Source organism: Portunus trituberculatus, chromosome 18 (assembly GCF_017591435.1).
Source record: "Portunus trituberculatus isolate SZX2019 chromosome 18, ASM1759143v1, whole genome shotgun sequence".
Lineage (NCBI taxonomy): Eukaryota > Metazoa > Arthropoda > Malacostraca > Decapoda > Portunidae > Portunus > Portunus trituberculatus.
In genome coordinates, this window is record NC_059272.1 from 24,698,486 (window position 1) to 24,719,378 (window position 20,893).

At 43.1% G+C, this 20,893-nt stretch overlaps 1 protein-coding gene across 3 annotated transcripts in view; it reads left to right on the forward strand.

Annotated features, from left to right (window-relative positions):
- The window catches only part of LOC123505788, a 144,457-nt gene that overhangs the window by 64,516 nt on the left and 59,048 nt on the right, over nt 1–20,893 (forward strand). The gene's annotated exons all lie outside the window — the stretch shown is intronic.

Below are 20,893 nucleotides of genomic sequence, written 5' to 3' on the forward strand. Positions count from 1 at the left end.
TTTTCCGGCCTTTGTCAGTCTTCAAATCTCTCTCTCTCTCTCTCTCTCTCTCTCTCTCTCTCTCTCTCACACACACACACACACACACACACACACACACACACACACACACACACACACACACACACACACACACACACACACACACACACACACACACACACACACACACACACACACACACACACACACAGACACACACACACACACACACACACACACACACAATCAGCACAGAAACAAAGCAATTACTCCACAATCTTTTATCTTTCTCTTTTTTCTACAAGTTCCTGCTCTCCCTCTTTCTCTCCATTCCTCCCCATCGTATTCTGCTCTGCTCTCATCAATGCATAATTTAACAGTTCATCACCATGCACTTGCTCTCCTCACTCTCGTTATTCTCTCACAATATTGCCATCACTTCCCTTAATTTAATTGCTCTTCTTCTCAATGAATCTCTCTCTCTCTCTCTCTCTCTCTCTCTCTCTCTCTCTCTCTCTGTCTGAAACAACGCAGTCGAGAGGAGAATGGAAGGAAAGGAAGAGAAGGAAAGAAGTACAGGAAGAGGAGGACGGAAATATATTACAAGAATAACATAGAAGGGAGAGAGATCAGGTGAGGCAAAGATAAGGAAAGGAAGAAAAGAACTAGTACAAGAAGAGGATGAAGAAAAGACATTGGGAGACTAACAGAGAGGGGAAAAGAACTGACGAGCCGCTTCGAGGGACATAAAGGCAAGGCAAGACCAGTCATCCCCTAACCGGCCCAACAGATCCAGTGTCCCGCTTGGTGATAAGGCTCAAGCACTGCGCGAGTCCGGAATGACGTCTTGTTAACGACGAAGGAAGAGAGAGATGTGAATATGCGGTAATGGAACAACAAGCCTCTCCCTGGTATCAATATGTGAAGAGGACAGCAGTACCTAGCCTTGTCAGCAATAAAGGAAGAGAAAGAAGCGTGGTGATGTAGAAATGTTAGACGAAATGGTAAATATTGTGATATGTGCCTGTTTTCAAAATACCGGACGAAAATATGTGTTTCTGTTAGATTTCGGCGTGTTTTCATTTTTTATTTGCTAAATGTTTTTCTTTTCGTTTATTTTACTAACTCTTCCCAACAGATTTGGTGATTTGTGACAAGAATTCCTAACAAATACAAACCGTATCGATATCGATCTGAAAAAATCGCCTTTCCGAGAGAGAGAGAGAGAGAGAGAGAGAGAGAGAGAGAGAGAGAGAGAGAGACGCACGATCATAAGTCGCTGTTCACAACTACACACTTTTTGACGATTCACTGCAGAAAGTTCCAGTGTTCACTCCTCGTGACTATTAGCGTAAGACCAAATTTCACACAAATAAGTTAGGAAATTTTAAGTTACACGGACTAATATCTTGATTTATCCCGAAGAACAAAGGGCAGAGATGCAGAGGGGAGGGAGCAGACACCTCTATGGGTACAAGTGTGCGGCAAGAGGACAGCCTCACCAGGAAAAAATAAATAAGTAAAACGCACTAGGATTGTTGGCGATGGAGGAAGAGAGAGGAGAGCCAGTCAAAAAAATACCTGTGTGTGTGTGTGTGTGTGTGTGTGTGTGTGTGTGTCAGGGTGCAGCAGGGAGACAGCCGCGTTAGGACAACCACAGTACCAGGGGCTGAAGGGCATTTATCACTTCACACTGTACGCCCGCTGCCATCCTCTCCACAAAACGCTCCCCCCACTGTCACTTGGGTCCCATGTGCTGCAGTGTGCTCCTTCCACTGCCGAGGATTGTGCTCCTCTAATGTGGGATCTCTTCCATCTATTCCCTGGCGCCGCATGACTTTGGTGGGGAGGGAGCTTTAGTATGTTAGTATTCTGTTTTTCATATGTCGATTAGTGGTGGTAATTCTCTCTCTCTCTCTCTCTCTCTCTCTCTCTCTGCTGTGTGTGTGTGTGTGTGTGTGTGTGTGTGTGTGTGTGTGTGTGTGTGTGTGTGTGTGTGTGTGTGTGTGTGTGTACGAATAACACACGGAGGTGAGATGAAATGAGAAAAAAATGGATGAAGAGGAATTGTATGAAGGTCAAAACTGGCTGGAAGAGATAAGCGAGAGTTTGAAGAATGAGAGAGAGAGAGAGAGAGAGAGAGAGAGAGAGAGAGAGAGAGAGAGAGAGAGAGAGAGAGAGAGAGAGAGAGAGAGAGCGGCGAGGGCATGGGAGAAAAAAAAAAGCAGACAACGGCAAGGTGATGAGGATGATGAAAAATAAATTATGAGATGGAGAGAAAAAAGGCAGGAGAGAAATAAAGAAAGAAGAAAGAAGAAAGAAGTAAGGAAGGAAGGAAGGATAGAAGGAAAGAGAGGGAGAGAGGAGAGATGGACGAAAAGACACAACAGTTTGGTTTCGTCTCTACCCATCTCCCTTCAAGTGTTTATAAAGGTGAAAGGTCAGGTGACGAGAAGAGGCCGGGTGACCAAGGTGAGCGCGCATGCACGCTCACAATCTCTCACTCTCTCTCTCTCTGTCTCTCTCTCACACACACACACACACACACAGCCTCGTTGATCAGTGGTAAAAGCTCAAAGACTGTGTTGGCCGCCTGACATAGGTTCGAACAACACTAGGGCTGGTCACCAATGAGATATTTCCGCTGACAAGCGAGACAGTTACTGTCTCCCTGACCAGAGGGATGGGGTGTGTGGCGTGTGGTGTGCGAGGTCACAGTCTTACCGGAAGATCGATAATAAAGATCTCTGATCTCGCACTGAGAGGGTAATGGCTGGTGGTTCCGGGTCCCCTCGTGATCAGGCCTTGGTGAATGCACACACACACACACACACACACACACACACACACACACACACACACACACACACACACACACATCCCATCCTTCCTTCCTTTCCCCCCTCCATCTTTTCTCACCAAAGCTCCCATCTTCACACCTCGTCACACTTTTATTTCCTTCTCTCTCTCTCTCTCTCTCTCTCTCTCTCTCTCTCTCTCTCTCTCTCTCTCTCTCTCTCTCTCTCTCTCTCTCTCTCCTCTGTCTTTCACAAGAAGACAAACACTGCAGCCTCTCTCCCCCAACACCTTCCGCCTCTCTTTCTTCTCCCAAAACCCATTGTTTACTTGAGTCTTCACACATATAAATCTTCTTTCTTTCTCTGTATTACCGTCTTCCCTCCCTCTCTTCTGCTCTTTTTTTTCCTTCTCACTGCCCTACAACTCTTCCACCCACTCCCCTGCTAACCCCATAGACTTTATCGCCTTCACAAAACATTCACATATAGCTTTTTTTTTTTTTTATTATTTCGTTGTATATCATCGCCTTTCTCACGTATATTCTCCTCCCTCCTTTTCTTTGCCTGTTTTCTCCCTTATCCTCCCTCTATCTTTTTTCTTCCTTACGTATTTTTCTTCCTGTCTCTGCCTTTCCTCCGTTCTTTCGCCTTTAAAAGTCTTTGAAGGCTGCATTTTATCCTGTTCTTTCTCTTTCTCTCTCTCTCTCTCCATCCCTCCGCTTGTCTCCTCCATAACCTCTCTTCACAGATAAATGTACACTGTTGTCTCTCTCTCTCTCTCTCTCTCTCTCTCTCTCTCTCTCTCTCTCTCTCTCTTCCTTCTTACTCTTACGTCTCTCGCTCTTCCAATGTTCTGTATAACCTTTTCACACATACAATAATTATTATCCCTCTCATCCCTCCCTCACACTTTCCTCTCATTACTTCTTACGCACCCACACTCTCATCTATTTCCCTCTGCCTTTCCGTTCCTTTCTTAACACTATCCACTTATCCTTCCTTCGCGCTTACTCTCGCAATCCCTCTCGTTTCACTCTCCTTCAGTTCCTTGTACCCGTCACTCTCTCCCGCCCTAATGCGCCGTCCGTCCCCGCAGCGTCCAAGGATCTCACGCCAAGGAGGAGGAAGATTAATGACGGAGAGCCGCTTGCATGTCGGAGCGCCTCAGTGGCTTATTTACGAGCCTCCTGTGGTGGTCGAGGCTCCATATCGTTAAGAGTTCCGGTGTGTTGTCTCCATTACGTTTACCAGCCTCCAGCCCAAGACATTCGTGGTTTAAAAGTGTTTCTAGGAATGCTTTCTTTTTGACTGATTTTCTGGAAATGATTCCGCATTGCTAGTATAGAAGGTTGTTTAAGGGAACTCGCATTCCTTTGGTGTTTGGGTAAATTCTTCAGATGTTTTGATAAGTTACTGGGGCAAGGGTGTTTTTATGTTCTGAGTGATGGATTAGTGACGTTTCATTGGAGTCAATAGTGGAAAAACAGACACGAGAGCCTCAATAGTAGTTTTTTGTAGGTCTTTAGGAACAACAGCCGGAGTGAGGTCTGTCATGCAACATCCTCAGAATGGCCGATGAGACGGTGAGGCCACCAGCAGATAGCGCCAGTATTCAGAGACGCTGTGCTCTCTCACTACGACTGTTTTCAAGGAATACCGAGATGATTAGCCGGTTTCTAAGGAGTGCTTATCCTGTTAGAAGCGTAGAAATCATGTTAATTTATCATAGAAAATAATTAGAAACACATATAACTTGAGTTGGATCCTAGTGAATGTATTGGAGGTGGGGCAAAGAAGTATTTTATAACGTGGCGCTGAAGCTTGTGCCCAGAACAAAACCTTTGCTTTATTATTTTTCTTCGTGGTGCATTATGGGAAAGTCTTCTTTAGAGGCTTTCTGATACATGATTATTCTAGCTTCTTCCTCCTTACTGAAATATTTTCCACTCACTAATTATGTTTCTAAAGTTTTCCTTCATTTTCTGAAGATTTTCTATTTTCCACTTCGTGTATTTAATTATATTCGGGGTAAACTGTTTCCTTATGGTTATATTTATAAGCTCCCCCATAAGCTTCCTTCTCAGCACCTGGGGAGGGGCGGGAGAGGGGAGAGGTCTTGCCTGTCTGTTCCTGTCATGCTTTTCACGCCCTCACACACTCCTTCCGCTGCATCTGTCACGCTCCTCCTTGCCACTTTGTCTTTGTCTTGTCTTGCCGCGTATCTTGCTCTTACACTGCATTTGTCTGTCTGTTTGTGTGTATTTCCATCTGCATTTCTGTGTGTGCCTGACTGTCTATCTGTCTGTCTGTCTTTATTTTCTATCCTGTCATATGTATCTATTTTTTTTTCTCTTTCTGGCTATTTCTTTGTTCCTAGCAGTTTGTTCACCTCTCAGGCAATCCCCCCCTTATCCCCTCTCTCTCTCTCTCTCTCTCTCTCTCTCAAACACACACACAAACACACACACACACACACACACACACACACACACACACACACACACACACACACACACACACACACACGCTCGACTCACAATCGAGAGGGTCCTGGTTCGAGTCCCGGAAAGCGGCGAGGCAAATGGACAAGCCTCTTAATGTGTAACCCCTGTTCACCTAGCAGTAAATAGGTACGGGGTGTAACTCGAGGGGTTGTGGCCTCGCTTTCCCGGTGTGTGTTGTGTGTGATGTCCTATCAAAAGATAGGTCTATGAGCTCTGAGCTCACTACGTAATGGGGAAGACTGGCTGGGTGACCAGCAGACGACCGTGGTAAATTACACACACACACACACACACACACACACACACACACACACACACACACACACACACACTCACACACACACACACACACGCCCGGTAACTCAGTGGTTAGAGCGCTGGCTTTACAAGCCAGAGGATCGGGGTTCGATTTCCCGGCCGGGTGGAGATATTTGGGTGTGTCTCCTTTCACGTGTAGCCCCTGTTCACCTAGCAGTGAGTAGGTACGGGATGTAAATCGAGGAGTTGTGACCTTGTTGTCCCGGTGTGTGGTGTGTGCCTGGTCTCAGGCCTATCCGAAGATCGGAAATAATGAGCTCTGAGCTCGTTCCGTAGGATAACGTCTGGCTGTCTCGTCAGAGACTGCAGCAGATCAAACAGTAAAACACACACACGCCCCCGGTAGCTCAGTGGTTAGAACAAGCCAGAGGACCGTGGTTCGATTTCCCGGCCAGGTGGAGATATTTGGGTGTGTCTCCTTTTCACGTGTAGCCCCTGTTCACCTAGCAATGAGTACGTACGGGATGTAAATCGAGGAGTTGTGACCTTGTTGTCCCGGTGTGTGGTGTGTGCCTGGTCTCAAGCCTATCCGAAGATCGGAAATAATGAGCTCTGAGCTCGTTCCGTAGGGTAACGTCTGGCTGTCTCGTCAGAGCCTGCAGCAGATCAAACAGTGAAACACACACACACACACACACACACACACACACACACACACACACACACACACACACACACCGCGTAGTGTAGTGGTTAGCACGCTCGACTCACAATCGAGAGGTCCGGGTTCGAGTCCGGGAACGGCGAGGCAAATGGGCAAGCCAGTCATTGCCGAGGCAATGAGTGGCCCCTTTTCACCTAGCAGTAAATAGGTACGGGATGTAACTCGAGGGGTTGTGGCCTCGCTTTCCCGGTGTGTGGAGTGTGTTGTGGTCTCAGTCCTACCCGAAGATCGGTCTATGAGCTCTGAGCTCGCTACGTAATGGGGCAGACTGGCTGGGTGACCAGCAGACGACCGAGGTGAATTACACACACACCATGCATTCCACATACAAAGGCCCTCGAGTTACAAAACCAGCACACACGTTTGTAATTTCAGTATTTTCCGTAATGAGAACATTGTTGGGTAACGTGAAAAAAGGCAGTCTCCATTTCAAATAGTTTATAGGTGTAGTTTTTTTTTATTCTTTTTTTCTTTAAACTTCAACACAAATATCATACATCACTGATCATTTATCCATTCATTCATTCATTCATTTATTGATTTACGTGTGGCAATATAAATGATGTAAAAATACTCTCTCTCTCTCTCTAATGACTCTAAAGGACTAAGAGTGACATACAAGCCTACTCTGTTATTTCGTTTCTAGTTATACGTGGTCTAGATAGATGGCAGTGATTCTTCCATCTAGGTTCATCTCATACTGTAGGTGATCAGCAATCTCGGCTCATAACTGAGAATTCTTGGGTTCAACTCTATGTTAACGGCGAGACAGATGGGAATGTCTATTAACCGCTTGAAGACTAGGACACATTTTTACATTGGGATTTGTGCAAGATTAGACCATTATATTGACATAATGAAGAGTCTTTGGAGATGAGGAGATTAATGGTCAGATTCGTCACTGTCTTAATCCCCCCACATATGTTTCTGAAGCTGTATAAATCACTAAATAGCAGGCAGAATGAATATGGAAACGCGTTATAGTACTGAAGGGGTTAATGTGTAGCAATGTTCACTACCAGTAAGATCATAGATGGTAGCCAAGGGGTTGTGACGTCGCTGTCCCGATGTGTGGCGGGAGATCGGCCATGGGATAAACCGTGCGAATTTCCGCAGTTGAGGTTGAGACAAAAGAGACAAGACAAATGACATGAGTGAGACACGTAACCTGCTCATTGAGTGTTTACACATTCTCTCTCTCTCTCTCTCTCTCTCTCTCTCTCTCTCTCTCTCTCTCTCTCTCTCTCTCTCTCTCTCTCTCTCTCTCTCTCTCTCTCTCTCGTTTACTTTCCATTTTCCTTTATAAAGAAAACAAACAAACTAGGCTATATTTTTCAAACTTATTATTCTTCTGATGCAGTTTAGCGGTCAGAGAGAGAGAGAGAGAGAGAGAGAGAGAGAGAGAGAGAGAGAGAGAGAGAGAGTAATTCACAACTGTGATATACTGGTCACCCAGTCAGCCGTTTCCCAATGGAAAAAGCTCAAAGCTTATGCTGACCGATCTTTGGATAGAACTAAGACAACACTACACACAATATACTGGGACATCGAGGCCACAAGTCTGGTTATATCTCGCTACCTCTCTGCTATCGGATCTTAAACCTGGGCTTTCTCGGTAGTGAGCCGTGTGTGTGTGTTTCACTGTTTGTTTGATCTGCTGCAGGCTCTGACGAGACAGCCAGACGTTACCCTACGAACGAGCTCAGAGCTCATTATTTCCGATCTTCGGATAGGCCTGAGACCAGGCACACACCACACACCGGGACAACAAGGTCACAACTCCTCGATTTACATCCCGTACCTACTCACTGCTAGGTGAACAGGGGCTACACGTGAAAGGAGACTCTCCCAAATATCTCCACCCGGCCGGGGAATCGAACCCCGGTCCTCTGGTTTGTGAAGCCAGCGCTCTAACCACTGAGCCACCGTGTGTGTGTGTGTGTGTGTGTGTGTGTGTGTGTGTGTGTGTGTGTGTGTGTGTGTGTGTGTGTGTGTGTGTGTGTGTGTGTTTGTTGTGACAGAGGAACAAAGAGAAGGAAAGTAAACAAGAGAGGATAAAGTAAAAGAGAAGGAAAATAATCAACAGAAGAATGAATAATAGAAAGGACAGGGGAAGAGGAAAAAGAACAGAGACGAGAGAAAAACAGGACAATATAAGAGGAGACAACGAGAATAGATTCCAAAGACGTTTGATAAAGGAGAAATAATAGTGAGAAATAGAGAGGAGGGTACAAGAACAGAAGGAAGGAAGGAAGGGTACAAGAACAGGGGAAGGGTGCAAGAACAGGAAGGAAGGGTATACAAGAACAGGAAAAAAGGAAGAAAGGAAGGAAGGAAGAAGAAAGAAAAAAAAGGAAGGAAAGAAGAAAGGAAGAATGAAAATAAGACAGAGTAGGGTAGCAGAATACAATGAACGAAATAAAATGAAATCGAATGTATAAGAAAAGACGAATAAGGAAAAAAAATAAGGAATAAACAATAAAACAACGAGGGAAAGAAAACGAGATATGAAATATAGGTAGGTAGAAAAAGAAATCGAGAGAGAGAGAGAGAGAGAGAGAGAGAGAGAGAGAGAGAGAGAGAGAGAGAGAGAGAGAGAGAGAGAGAGAGAGAGAGAGAGAGAGAGAGAGAGAGAGAGAGAGAGAGAAACAGGAAAATGACAGACTATATTAAAACTAAAGGAGGCAAAGGGAAAGAGGAGAAAAGAGGGAAGGAAGTCAAGAAGAGGCAAGCGGAGAGAGTTGTGAGAGACTGCCTATATAAAACCCAGCGAGTTATGACGGACTTTTGAAGGAGAGACGGAAACTTAGGGGGCGAGGAAGCTCTTACAATACGGAAGAGAGAGAGAGAGAGAGAGAGAGAGAGAGAGAGAGAGAGAGAGAGAGAGAGAGAGAGAGAGAGAGAGAGAGTAGGGGAGGAGAAAAGGAAGGAAAGAATGAAAACAAAATTATAAAGAGAACAATAAAGAAAAGAAGGGAAATTAAAAACAAGAATAAGGAAGAAAACTCGAGAATGTTGCTTTTCAAGATCGGTTTACTGAGAAGTCAAGTATTCAAATGAACTACATACAACAACTCAATACCACGTCACTGCTCATGACTCTAGAGGCTTTGACCGTCTCACTTACAAAGACACTCCCCAGGCACCTGAGCACACACACACACGCTGCCACTGACCATGCAGAATGTGCTCAGGAGGAGGAGGAGGAGGAGGAGCGAGGACGAGGAGGAGGACGAGGAAGAGATGGCAGTTGGAATAATCCTTAATTCTTTTGTTGATTGGTAATTCTCTTTCTAATAATGAACAGACTTTTTGCCACAGGTGATAAGTAAGAGGAGGAAGCTAAAGACAAAAGAGAGAAACAGATGTAAGACAAAAAACATAGATGACAGACAAGAAGAAGAGTACAGCGAGTGAGAAATTAGGATGAAGTAAAGAAGGAAGAGAACGCAAGAGTAAATATATTTACATGTTAGCCAGTAACCTACAATTACACCGGACTAATTGGCTCAGGTACGTGGACCAAACGTACCTACGATGAAGACCAGGTGAGAGAGAGAGAGAGAGAGAGAGAGAGAGAGAGAGAGAGAGAGAGAGAGAGAGAGAGAGAGAGAGAGAGAGAGAGAGAGAGAGAGAGAGAGAGAGAGAGAGAGAGAGAGAGAGAAACGAAAAGGAGAGAAAAGGGAGAGAAAACGAGAAAGATAAGTAAATATTTGAATGCCCCATAAAATACCCAAGCAAACACGTCCAGTATATCGTAGTTTCACATTAAAGAGAGAAGTAACCAACCAGAGAGCCGACCAGCCAGCTAGCCACTCCTGCTCGTACTCCTTCCCTCGCTCCGTGTTTACCCTGCCCACGTCCACCCCTTAGGCGCTCCTGGCTCACTGAATACCACGCTTGCCAGGGTAATGGGCCGTTCAAGGTTCGATCACCTCCGGCTAGCAGGAAACTGTAAGAGCAAACTATGTGTTTTTGAAGATCTGTCTGCTCCTTTTGAGTGGGTAATTAGGATTTGTACCTGCAGGGAAGGCGCGTCCCGTGGCTCAATAAGGAGTGGATATTTTGTGGTGATTGGGATGATAAAAATAAAAAAAGTACTGGTGGGCGTAATAGTAGTAGTAGTAGTAGTAGTAGTAGTAGTAGTAGTAGTAGTAGTAGTAGTAGTAGTAGTAGTAGTAGTAGTAGTGGTGGTGGTGGTGGTGGTGATAGTAGTAGTAGTAGTAGTAGTAGTAGTAGTAGTAGTAGTAGTAGTAGTAGTAGTAGTAGTAGTAGTAGTAGTAGTAGTAGTAAAACGAACACAAAAAAAATAATAATAAAAAAAAAATAATAATAATAATAATAATAATAATAATAATAATAAGAAGAAGAAGAAGAAGAAGAAGAATGATAATAATAATAATAACAATAATAATGATAATAATAATTTATTCCATTAAACAATGAACGATATTACATTTCACATTTTTAATCCCACTGTAATCTTCACATGCTGTATTGTTGATCCTAGCACCACTACCACCACCACCACCATCACAACTAGGTATTATAACAACAACTACCGCTACTATTTACTATTATTACTACCACCACCACTACCACCTTCCCCACTACCACTTCTGCTCTCATTATTTCTATTATTCCTCTTTTCTTCCTCCTGCTTCCCCTCCCCTACTACTATTACTATCATCACACACACACACACACACACACACACACACACACACCTTCCAATCAGCACCTGAAGCAAACTGAGATAAATTTCCGGCAGTATCTCACATCACCCTTCCATAGAGTCATAGAAAGCCCCTGCCCTCTCTCTCTCTCTCTCTCTCTCTCTCTCTACGTAACAGGTATCATCACACACACACACCTGGTACCCCTGAGTCACTTAACTTAATTACCATCAGGTGAAGAGGAGGCAAAGTGGGAAGTTTCGAGAATTCTTTGGACAGAGATGCTTATTATCAAGGGTCGTCTGTTCCTCCTCCTCCTCCTCCTCCTCCTCCTCCTCCTCCTCCTCCTCCTCCTCTTTCTCCTCCTACTCCTCCTCCTCTTCACCTCACGTTAATATCTGGAACTCGCTTCGTAATTACCTAGTGCCCATTTTCCTTTGTATCAGCGATCGTTTGGAGATGCTTTCACTTTTTTTCTCTCTCGCTTCGTATGAGTCTGATTCTGAGTGAAAGATTTTGAGTCCATTGTTGTTTCACCTTTTTTTTACCCATTACTGTTTATTCTAATATGTGTATATGAAAAACTATTACTGCCATTACTACTACTACTACTATTACCGCTACTACTACTACTACTACTACTACTACTACTACTACTACTACTACTACTACTACTAACTACTATTTATTTTACTGCTACTATCATCACCAACACTTGTGCAAAACTACTCTCCCTTAGTATACTCACTCCAAAAGTTTAACATGCTCCAGTAAAAATTCCTTAATGCAAAATAACTTGATCTCCTTCTTTGCTCTTCTTCCTACTTTTCCAACTTTCCCTGTGTGTTAAACTAAGCAACTATAACCTTATGTCTTTCCCATCCCCCGCCTTTCCTCTCCCCAAGCTCATCTTTCTACTGTCATTGAAACGTTTCTCAGCCTCTAATTCCTGCCAGCGCCTTACAGTTCACATAGTAGCGAGAGCCAGGTGTTCAGCTTCTGGTTCCTCTTTTAAACCGTAAGGGATCACCACAGAGCCTTTCGCATGTAAACTATTTGGGCGAGAAGAAGAGAATATGGTGAGGGATATCGCTGTTTGCTTTTCAGTCTCAAATTTTGCCTGTTGTTGTAAAATAATATGTTTGACTGAGAATTAAGAAAAAAAAGGGCAGACTGAGAGGGATGGACGGAGGAATGAAGGATAGAAAGATGAGAGAGGAAGGACAGAGGATATAGTTGGGGAGAATTGAATGAGAAAGAAGGAAGAATTGAAGAATGAAAAAAGGGAGGGTGGTTTGAATAAAAGGAAAAGGGAGAGGGAACAAAAGGATAAATGACAGAGTTTAACTTACAGGATAAGAGAGAGAAAAAAAATGAAAGTATGGGACAGAAAAGGAAGAGGAGAGGAAAAATGGGTAGAAGAATTTGGCTGTGAAGGAAAGAGAGAGGTAAAAGGATAGAAAGACGGAAAAGGGATGAAGGGAGAACAGAATAATAAATAAGAGGGATTGAGGAAAGGAGCAAAGGAAGAGCAATTGAAGTGAGGGAGAAAAGAATGAATGAAAGAAAAGAAGAAAGGAGAGGGGAAAGAGGGGGGAACATGACTAAAAATGGAGAGTAGTGACTAATTAAAGGGCGTGCTTACATGTAAAGACTTAGGATGATGTAGACGCACTAATGAGGGAAGAAAGAACAAAAATGATTAAAGAAATGAGAGAAAGAGAGAGAGAGAGAGAGAGAGAGAGAGAGAGAGAGAGAGAGAGAGAGAGAGAGAGAGAGAGAGAGAGAGAGAGAGAGAGAGAGAGAGAGAGAGAGAGAGAGAGAGAGAGAGAGAGACGGAGGGAAGAGAAAGAGACGACGGGGCTGGTAAAAAAAAATGGAGAAAATATTAGAGAAGTACAATGAAAGAGAAGAAAAAGTTGAAGCATATTAATGGATCTACTCGAATGGAAGGAAAAGAGTGAAAAATTCTGGAAAAATAGAGAATTTGTAAATATAAGTAAGAAAGCTATTATGAAGCTGACTTGTGTGATAAAGAAATAAGAAAAATAGAAAAATAGAAAATGATAACATTTATAGATAAAAGTTAGGCAAGAGCAAGAGAGAGAGAGAGAGAGAGAGAGAGAGAGAGAGAGAGAGAGAGAGAGAGAGAGAGAGAGAGAGAGTGTGTGTGTGTGTGTGTGTGTGTGTGTGTGTGTGTGTGTGTGTGTGTGTGTGTGTGTGTGTGTGTGTGTGTGTGTGTGTGTGTGTGTGTGTGTGTGTGTGTGTGTGTGTGTGTGTGTTTTAATCAAACCACAAGCGTTGGACTCAACGAAGCTTTCCAAAAAAATCCTCTCATGCATATTTTTTCCGAAGATTTAATTAAACTTTTACTTCAACGCCAAAAAACGAAACAAACAAAACGAGGAGCAAATACATGGATATTGAGAGAGAGAGAGAGAGAGAGAGAGAGAGAGAGAGAGAGAGAGAGAGAGAGAGAGAGAGAGAGAGATAGTTTATATTAAATGATAACAAAAACAATGATGAAAACTTAACAATCTGTATCTGTCAGAGAGAGAGAGAGAGAGAGAGAGAGAGAGAGAGAGAGAGAGAGAGAGAGAGAGAGAGAGAGAGAGAGAGAGAGAGAGAGAGAGCACCCCTCCTCTCCGTCGCATATTACCTGCAACAAAGACTTAAACAAAAGCAACTTAGCCTCGCACATCAAAAAGAAAAAAAGAAAAGAAAACAAAGGAAGAACGAAAAGGAAGGAAAAAGGAAATAAAACAAAGAAAATTGGGGAAAACAACACAGCTGAATAAAAACCAAAAGAGAATAAAAAGTTGCGTCACAGCTGCACACAAGAAAAGAAATAAAAACTAACAACAACAAATAGAAAAACAACAACAAAAAACAAAACAACAACCACAACAATATAGAAAGTCCCGACAGACGAGACGCAAAAAAGTTGTGTATCTGAGCAAAACACACACACACACACACACACACACACACACACACACACACACACACACACACACACACACACACTCTCTCTCTCTCTCTCTCTCTCTCTCACGGTAGCAGAGAGAGAGAGAGAGAGAGAGAGAGAGAGAGAGAGAGAGAGAGAGAGAGAGAGAGAGAGAGAGAGAGAGAGAGAGAGAGAGAGAGAGAGAGAGAGAGAGAAACCTTTGACGCCATACTCTATACCTTTTATAGTTTCTCTTGGTGTGTGTGTGTGTGTGTGTGTGTGTGTGTGTGTGTGTGTGTGTGTGTGTGTGTGTGTGTGTGTGTGTGCACGTACGAGGGGAGGGAATAATGACGATAATTATAACGTTCACTAAGAATAATAACAAGGAAGGAGGGTGCAGCGCGCCCTGCTGACCTGCTTAGAAGGAAGAGAGGAACATAATACAAAAATTTAGCTTTATATATATATACTTACGTAAACTCTCTCTCTCTCTCTCTCTCTCTCTCTCTCTCTCTCTCTCTCTCTCTCTCTCTCTCTCTCTCTTTCGGTTCCTACCTGTCCCTTAAAGAAAAACAAGGGTAATAATCTCTGTTCCAAAAGAAGCTTTACAACACACACACACACACACACACACACACACACACACACACACACACACACACACACACCAATAACACACAACCTTATTGGACGGTCATTGGCGTTAGGTAAGATATTAAAGCGGCGTCCCCTGAAGCTGGCCGGTAGTGTTGGCAATAACACCACCGCGGACAGTGGCGGGGTCATCGGCAGTGGTGGTAGTAGAAGTAATATAAGCAGTAATTGTGCAGGAAGTTGTGGTGATTGTGTTAGTGGTAGTGATCATAGTAATATCTAAGGCAAAGGTGGTGGTGGTGGAAATAGATTTAAAGTCACTTGATATTGAGGCAAACAGTACTCATGCCCACAATGAAACACAGGTGTCTGAGCAACTGATAGGGAACCCTTATTTGTTCACTCCTTTATTCTCTGTCCTCACTTTCATTACAAAGCTGGATGTTGGATCATTGTGTGCCACGACTTAACTTGCTCTCGTGGCCTCGCTCTTGAATCTTCCGAGTTTTTCAACATCTGGTTATGAGTTCAGAGTCACTCTCTAACTTAATTTACATATACTGTATATCTCTCACCCAACTCCTCTCACTTTACGAAATTCTTGGACTATTTAACTTCCAAAGAGGAGCACATTCTGACTCTCTTTGACCACCAGGTTAGGTTTTTCTCTCCTTTCACTGACTATCCTGGGCGAACTCTCCCCACTCTTTCTTTCAACTTTAACCTTTCAAGCCTTGGATTAACATAGTCTATTCTAGTGATAGAGAGGTGGCCCACAAGAAGTGCTTGAGCATTCAACCACCGCCACTAGCACCACCAGGACCATCACCACCACCACCACCACCACCACCAGGACCATCACCACCACGACCACCACCATAACAGCAACAACAGCAAAACAACCACGAACACCAACCCCAAAACACCAGCCACAGTCCAAAAATATCCCCGTTACTCAGCCGCTTAAAAAAAAAGGCAATGTCACTAATAATTCCCAAACGACGTCCATAACACAGGGGTCAATTTATTGGCTTCAGTATTCAGGGGGAAAATGAAATAAGTAACATTCTCTCTCTCTCTCTCTCTCTCTCTCTCTCTCTCTCTCTCTCTCTCTCTCTCATAAATGGAAAATCTACATATTGGCAAATCTAAAAATGTCAGTGATTGTATAAACTGCGTGTGTGTGTGTGTGTGTGTGTGTGTGTGTGTGTGTGTGTGTGTGTGTGTGTGTGTGTGTGTGTGTGTGTGTGTGTGTGTGTGTGTGTGTGAGTACGTGCATGAGTGCATGCGTGGGTGTGAATGTGTTGGAGAATATGACGGACCATCAGTAGGCAATTTTCACTGGATGTCACCAACAACGCATTCCAAATAACGTCAACACTGTAACAAGGCAGTGAGCGTTAATTGATAAGGCACGCACATGAAGCAATTATATAGTTAATCTCCATTAATTATTTGACCACGTTGCTATATCACTGTCTAATCAAAACAGCATGTCGAACTATAACATCAATCAAGTGACTAAATATATCATAACCCAAAGATATTATTGACTGTATTAATTAACTACCTCGACAATCTAAAATTATAACCAAACCCAATCTAATAATTAAGCTTTGTAATTTCGTTCAGTGCAAACAATTTACCATTTACCTGCCCGAGTAAATAACTAACTTTCTAACAAATTGAAAATGTCTCTCTCTCTCTCTCTCTCTCTCTCTCTCTCTCTCTCTCTCTCTCTCTCTCTCTCTCTTGACATCCAATCCTACTTTTTCACTGGCGTTCTTCTCTATTTTTTGTAGCTTTTATATCACCAATTTCCTTCCCTTTTGTTTGCCATTGTTTCTTTTTTGTTTTTCTATTTTTTTCTTTTTTTGCGGCAGGTATCCCAAGCTTCAATAATTTTTTTTCTGTTCGGTGTAAGCATATCTCTCTCTCTCTCTCTCTCTCTCTCTCTCTCTCTCTCTCTCTCTATAACGTTTATGATTCCTTTCTTGTATTCTTTCTTCCTCTGATTCCAGTTCCTTTCTTTTCATCATCTCTATTTTCTTTCTTTCCTCCTTTGGCAGATGCACAGCGTTGCCACATACTGGGTAATATGGCCGACTGAACCATGCCTATCTTGCCTCTCTCCTCAACACTCTCATAGTTTTCTTTTCTCTTTCATTCTCTTTATCTTTCTAAATTTTTCTCGTTCTCTCTGTGTTTCTCATTTGTAAAGCTCAATTGTGAAGGAAAAAATTGAAGATGTGTTCGCTCCTCAACACACACTGTCTATATATTATCATTCTAGCCTTCATATTACTCCAAATCTTCTGAGTTGTAAGAAATTAGTGAATATCTGATCGTATTATTGTCCGCAGATTTGCCCCTTCATCTGCTTTCCATGTGTTGTTTGTTAGAGGAAAGGCTATTCTTGGCATCTCTGGCTTCATATATCTTCTTCCTTTCTCTGGTCTCTCTGTCTCTCTGCAAAATTTATGTCCTATTTCAGTTTCACTTTCTGCTTCAAGTCCCTCGCACCACAAAAAAATATTTGAATGTTACTGCTCTTATTGATTTTGTGATAATTACTCCTGTAATGTATCACTTATGTCACTATGTATCTTATATTATCACTTAACTCTCTCTCTCTCTCTCTCTCTCTCTCTCTCTCTCTCTCTCTCTCTCTCTCTCACTCTCTCACACACACACACACACACACACACACACACACACACACACACACACACACACACACACACACACACACACACACACACACAGACACACACACGCACACATTAATATTACTGTTACATATGCCTTCCCTTTTACATACATTCACACTCTCATTTCCATTTCTCCTTTGATGAAAACAGAAATCTCATACACTATTCATTCTGTTTTTTGAAAGACAAAGAAATTTTCAATATTTCTTTCATTCCTTTCCCTAATTAACCAAAACAAAGAATTCAGAATGTTCATGGTGCATTTAACAATGAGAATGAGAACATTTCAACCCTTTCTCTGTCTCTCTCTGTCTCTGTCTCTGTCTCTCTCTCTCTCTCTCTCTGTCTCTCTCTCTCTCACACACACACACACACACACACACACACACACACACACACACACACACACACACACACACACACACACACACACACACACACACACACACACACACACACACACACACACACACACACACACACACACACACACACACACACACACACACACACACACACACACACACACACACACACACACACACACACACACACACACATACACACACACACAACAACCTCCCCCAACCCAATACACACACACACACACACACACACACACACACACACACACACACACACACACACACACACACACACACACACACACACACACACACACACACCAGAAGCAGGCTCTGAAAGCAAAACTCTAGGGAACAAGTTGGGTGGTTCTGAAAGAGCTTGCAATTCTTATAACAGAACCAATCCGGCGCCGGTTTGCCCATGGGAAGTATTGGGCAAAGTTGGTAACAAATATAAAGTCCCTTCAGCATAATCCCCAAGTAGAATATTGTCCCGATTAAACCCCTCACCCCCCCTTTGATTTATAAATATAATCTGGCGACTTAATAGCACGGCAGGGACGGTGTAATGCGGCCTGTGTGTGGCGGTTTATGGTTTACTGGTGCTAATATCTCCGTGACTACTGCTACTACTATTACTACAGCGCCTGGTGGTGACGGTGGTGCTGCTGCTGTTAATACTACTACTGTTACTACTAATACTAATGTTCATTCTTTGATTTATGGTTTTATTAGTTTGTATTACATTTTCAATTCTATTTTGTTCTACTAATGCTGTTGAAGTTATTCCTCCTCGTCCTCCTCGTCGTCGTCCTCTTACTATTACTACAGTTTTTATTTAACTTATTTTCTTTGTATCCTTAATGCATTTTAATTCTACTAATGACACTTACTTTTACATTTACTAAAGTTCGTACTACTTTTACTACTATTACTACTACCACGATCACTATCACCACCACTACCACAACCACTACTATTAAGCTACTGCCATGACAAATTCCACCTAGAGTCACGCTATTCAGTATCTTTCCTCTTCCTTTAGTATTTTTCTTCCCTTCCTTCCTTCTCCACAAACCTCAACCAATGAATTCCCTCAGCATATCCCAACCATTTCTTCCCTCCACACTCTACCCCTCCCTGTCCTGCCCCGGCATGACACGCCCTGCAGCAGCGCACGTTCCGTCTCCCTCTTCGCACCATTTAATCACGCACACAGGAACACTGGCTGGTCTCATTTACCTCCATGCCAGCCGTAAGATTAATTCCATCACGTTCACCTAAGGCTCGTATTCTGAAACGATTTGCTTTCTCGGCACGACTATTTTCCAAGGCTACAGAAGTGATTAGCTTATTCCTCAAGAACGCTTCTCTTGTTTAAAAAAACAGCCCTATTTCTTTTACTCTTAAATCTCGTGTTATTTTAAGTAATAGGGGTTTTTGGCTGTAGTAAATGTGTGGATAGGCAGATGTATTTCAGTATATGGTCCTTTAAATCAAGCGGCAGGTGGAAGCAATACATATAAGCCGGAGCACATTTAATTCATCTGGCTCTCTGGCTTAAATAACGGAAATGGAAATATAACATAGGACGCGACAGACGAACAAGGAGAGGAAGCGAGGAGGACGAGTACGACGAAAGCGAAGTAGCGATGTCTGCACTGACGGGGCTAGTGAGCGCTCGGCAGCCGCTCCTTCATTAAAGCGACCCATGCGCCGTTTTATCCAGAGAGGGACGAGAGGCTTTCACAGAGGAGGTAATCAACATACTTTTGGAACGGTAAACTGACGTATAACCAGGTCAGGGCTCAGGACTCAGGGCTCAGGGCACACGCACGCTTGCAAGGGTCATGGCAGTTTATTTCTTAGTGTGACAGTCGCGTGTTCGTCTGTCTCTGTCACTCTACTTTCTTATGTCTGCGTTTCTGTACCACTGTCCAATCTCTCTCTCTCTCTCTCTCTCTCTCTCTCTCTCTCTCTCTCTCTCTGTCTGTTTGTCTGTCTATCTCTGTCTGTCTGTCAATCCGATCGCTTATTTCTCTGCCTGTGTATGTTTGCGCGCGTCAGTCTGCCTCTGTTTATTTCTACGTGTCTATGTCTGGCCGCTTGTGTCTCTGTCTGTCTGCCTGTCTCTCACCAATGCTAGGAATTTGAATTACGAGAGAGAGAGAGAGAGAGAGAGAGAGAGAGAGAGAGAGAGAGAGAGAGAGAGAGAGAGAGAGAGAGAGAGAGAGAGAGAGAGAGAATTACACAAGAATACATGGAAGCGAATATTACTAGGTCCGTCAGAGTGTGTGCGTATAACGAGGGATGAGCTGAGCTGGATCGCAATAAGCTTTTAGTGGGAAAATGAAGGCCTCTCCTACTAATGAGTGGGGATGGCAGGTGAGATTGCCAGTGATTACCTATTGTTAGGAGTCTCTTAAAAAATCCGTGAGCCGGTTTGGACTCCCAATCTGTCCTTCCTTGAATAATGAACGGCCTGAATGACAGACAGGCAGACAGACCGACAAATTCATAGAAAGGGGATGCAGAAATATACATAGGCTGGTGGAAAGAGAGAGAGAGAGAGAGAGAGAGAGAGAGAGAGAGAGAGAGAGAGAGAGAGAGAGAGAGAGAGAGAGAGAGAGAGAGAGAGAGAGAGAGAGAGAGAGAGAGAGAGAGAGAGAGAGAGAGAGAGAGAGAGAGAGAGAGAGAGAGAGAGAGAGCCGGATGAAGAGAGATTAAAACATGGATCAAATAACGTAACGAATCCACCTACACACACACACACACACACACATACATACATACAAGCCAGCCGCAAAAATATAACAGACAAAAACAATCACCTATCTTTATAAGCGTTCATTTGACGACTCAGGAAGAGAGAAGGCAGAAAACAGGAAAAGTTTGAGAAATGAGTGAAAGTGAGCAATTAGGGAAGGTGGTAATGATAGGATTGATGCGTAGGCGTGGTGTGGGCGTTGCGTGGGAATGGAAAGGAGATGAAGTGTTTTTGTTGATGAGAGAGAGAGAGAGAGAGAGAGAGAGAGAGAGAGAGAGAGAGAGAGAGAGAGAGAGAGAGAGATAATGCTATACTATAAAAACGTCCATTTATAAGTAATATATAACACCTTTTGTATGACATTGTATAGGAAACAGAGAAAAAGACAAAAATGAAAAAAAAGTACAATATAAGAAGTAGAAGAATCGCTTTAAAATATACGTCTACTCTTACTGGATTATAGAAAGTTAAATCATATGTAAAATTTCTCTTTTTTAACCCTCCTACTTCTTCTCCATCGATTGTTTTCTTCTATATTCCTTCTCTTCTTTCTTTCTTCAACTTGTT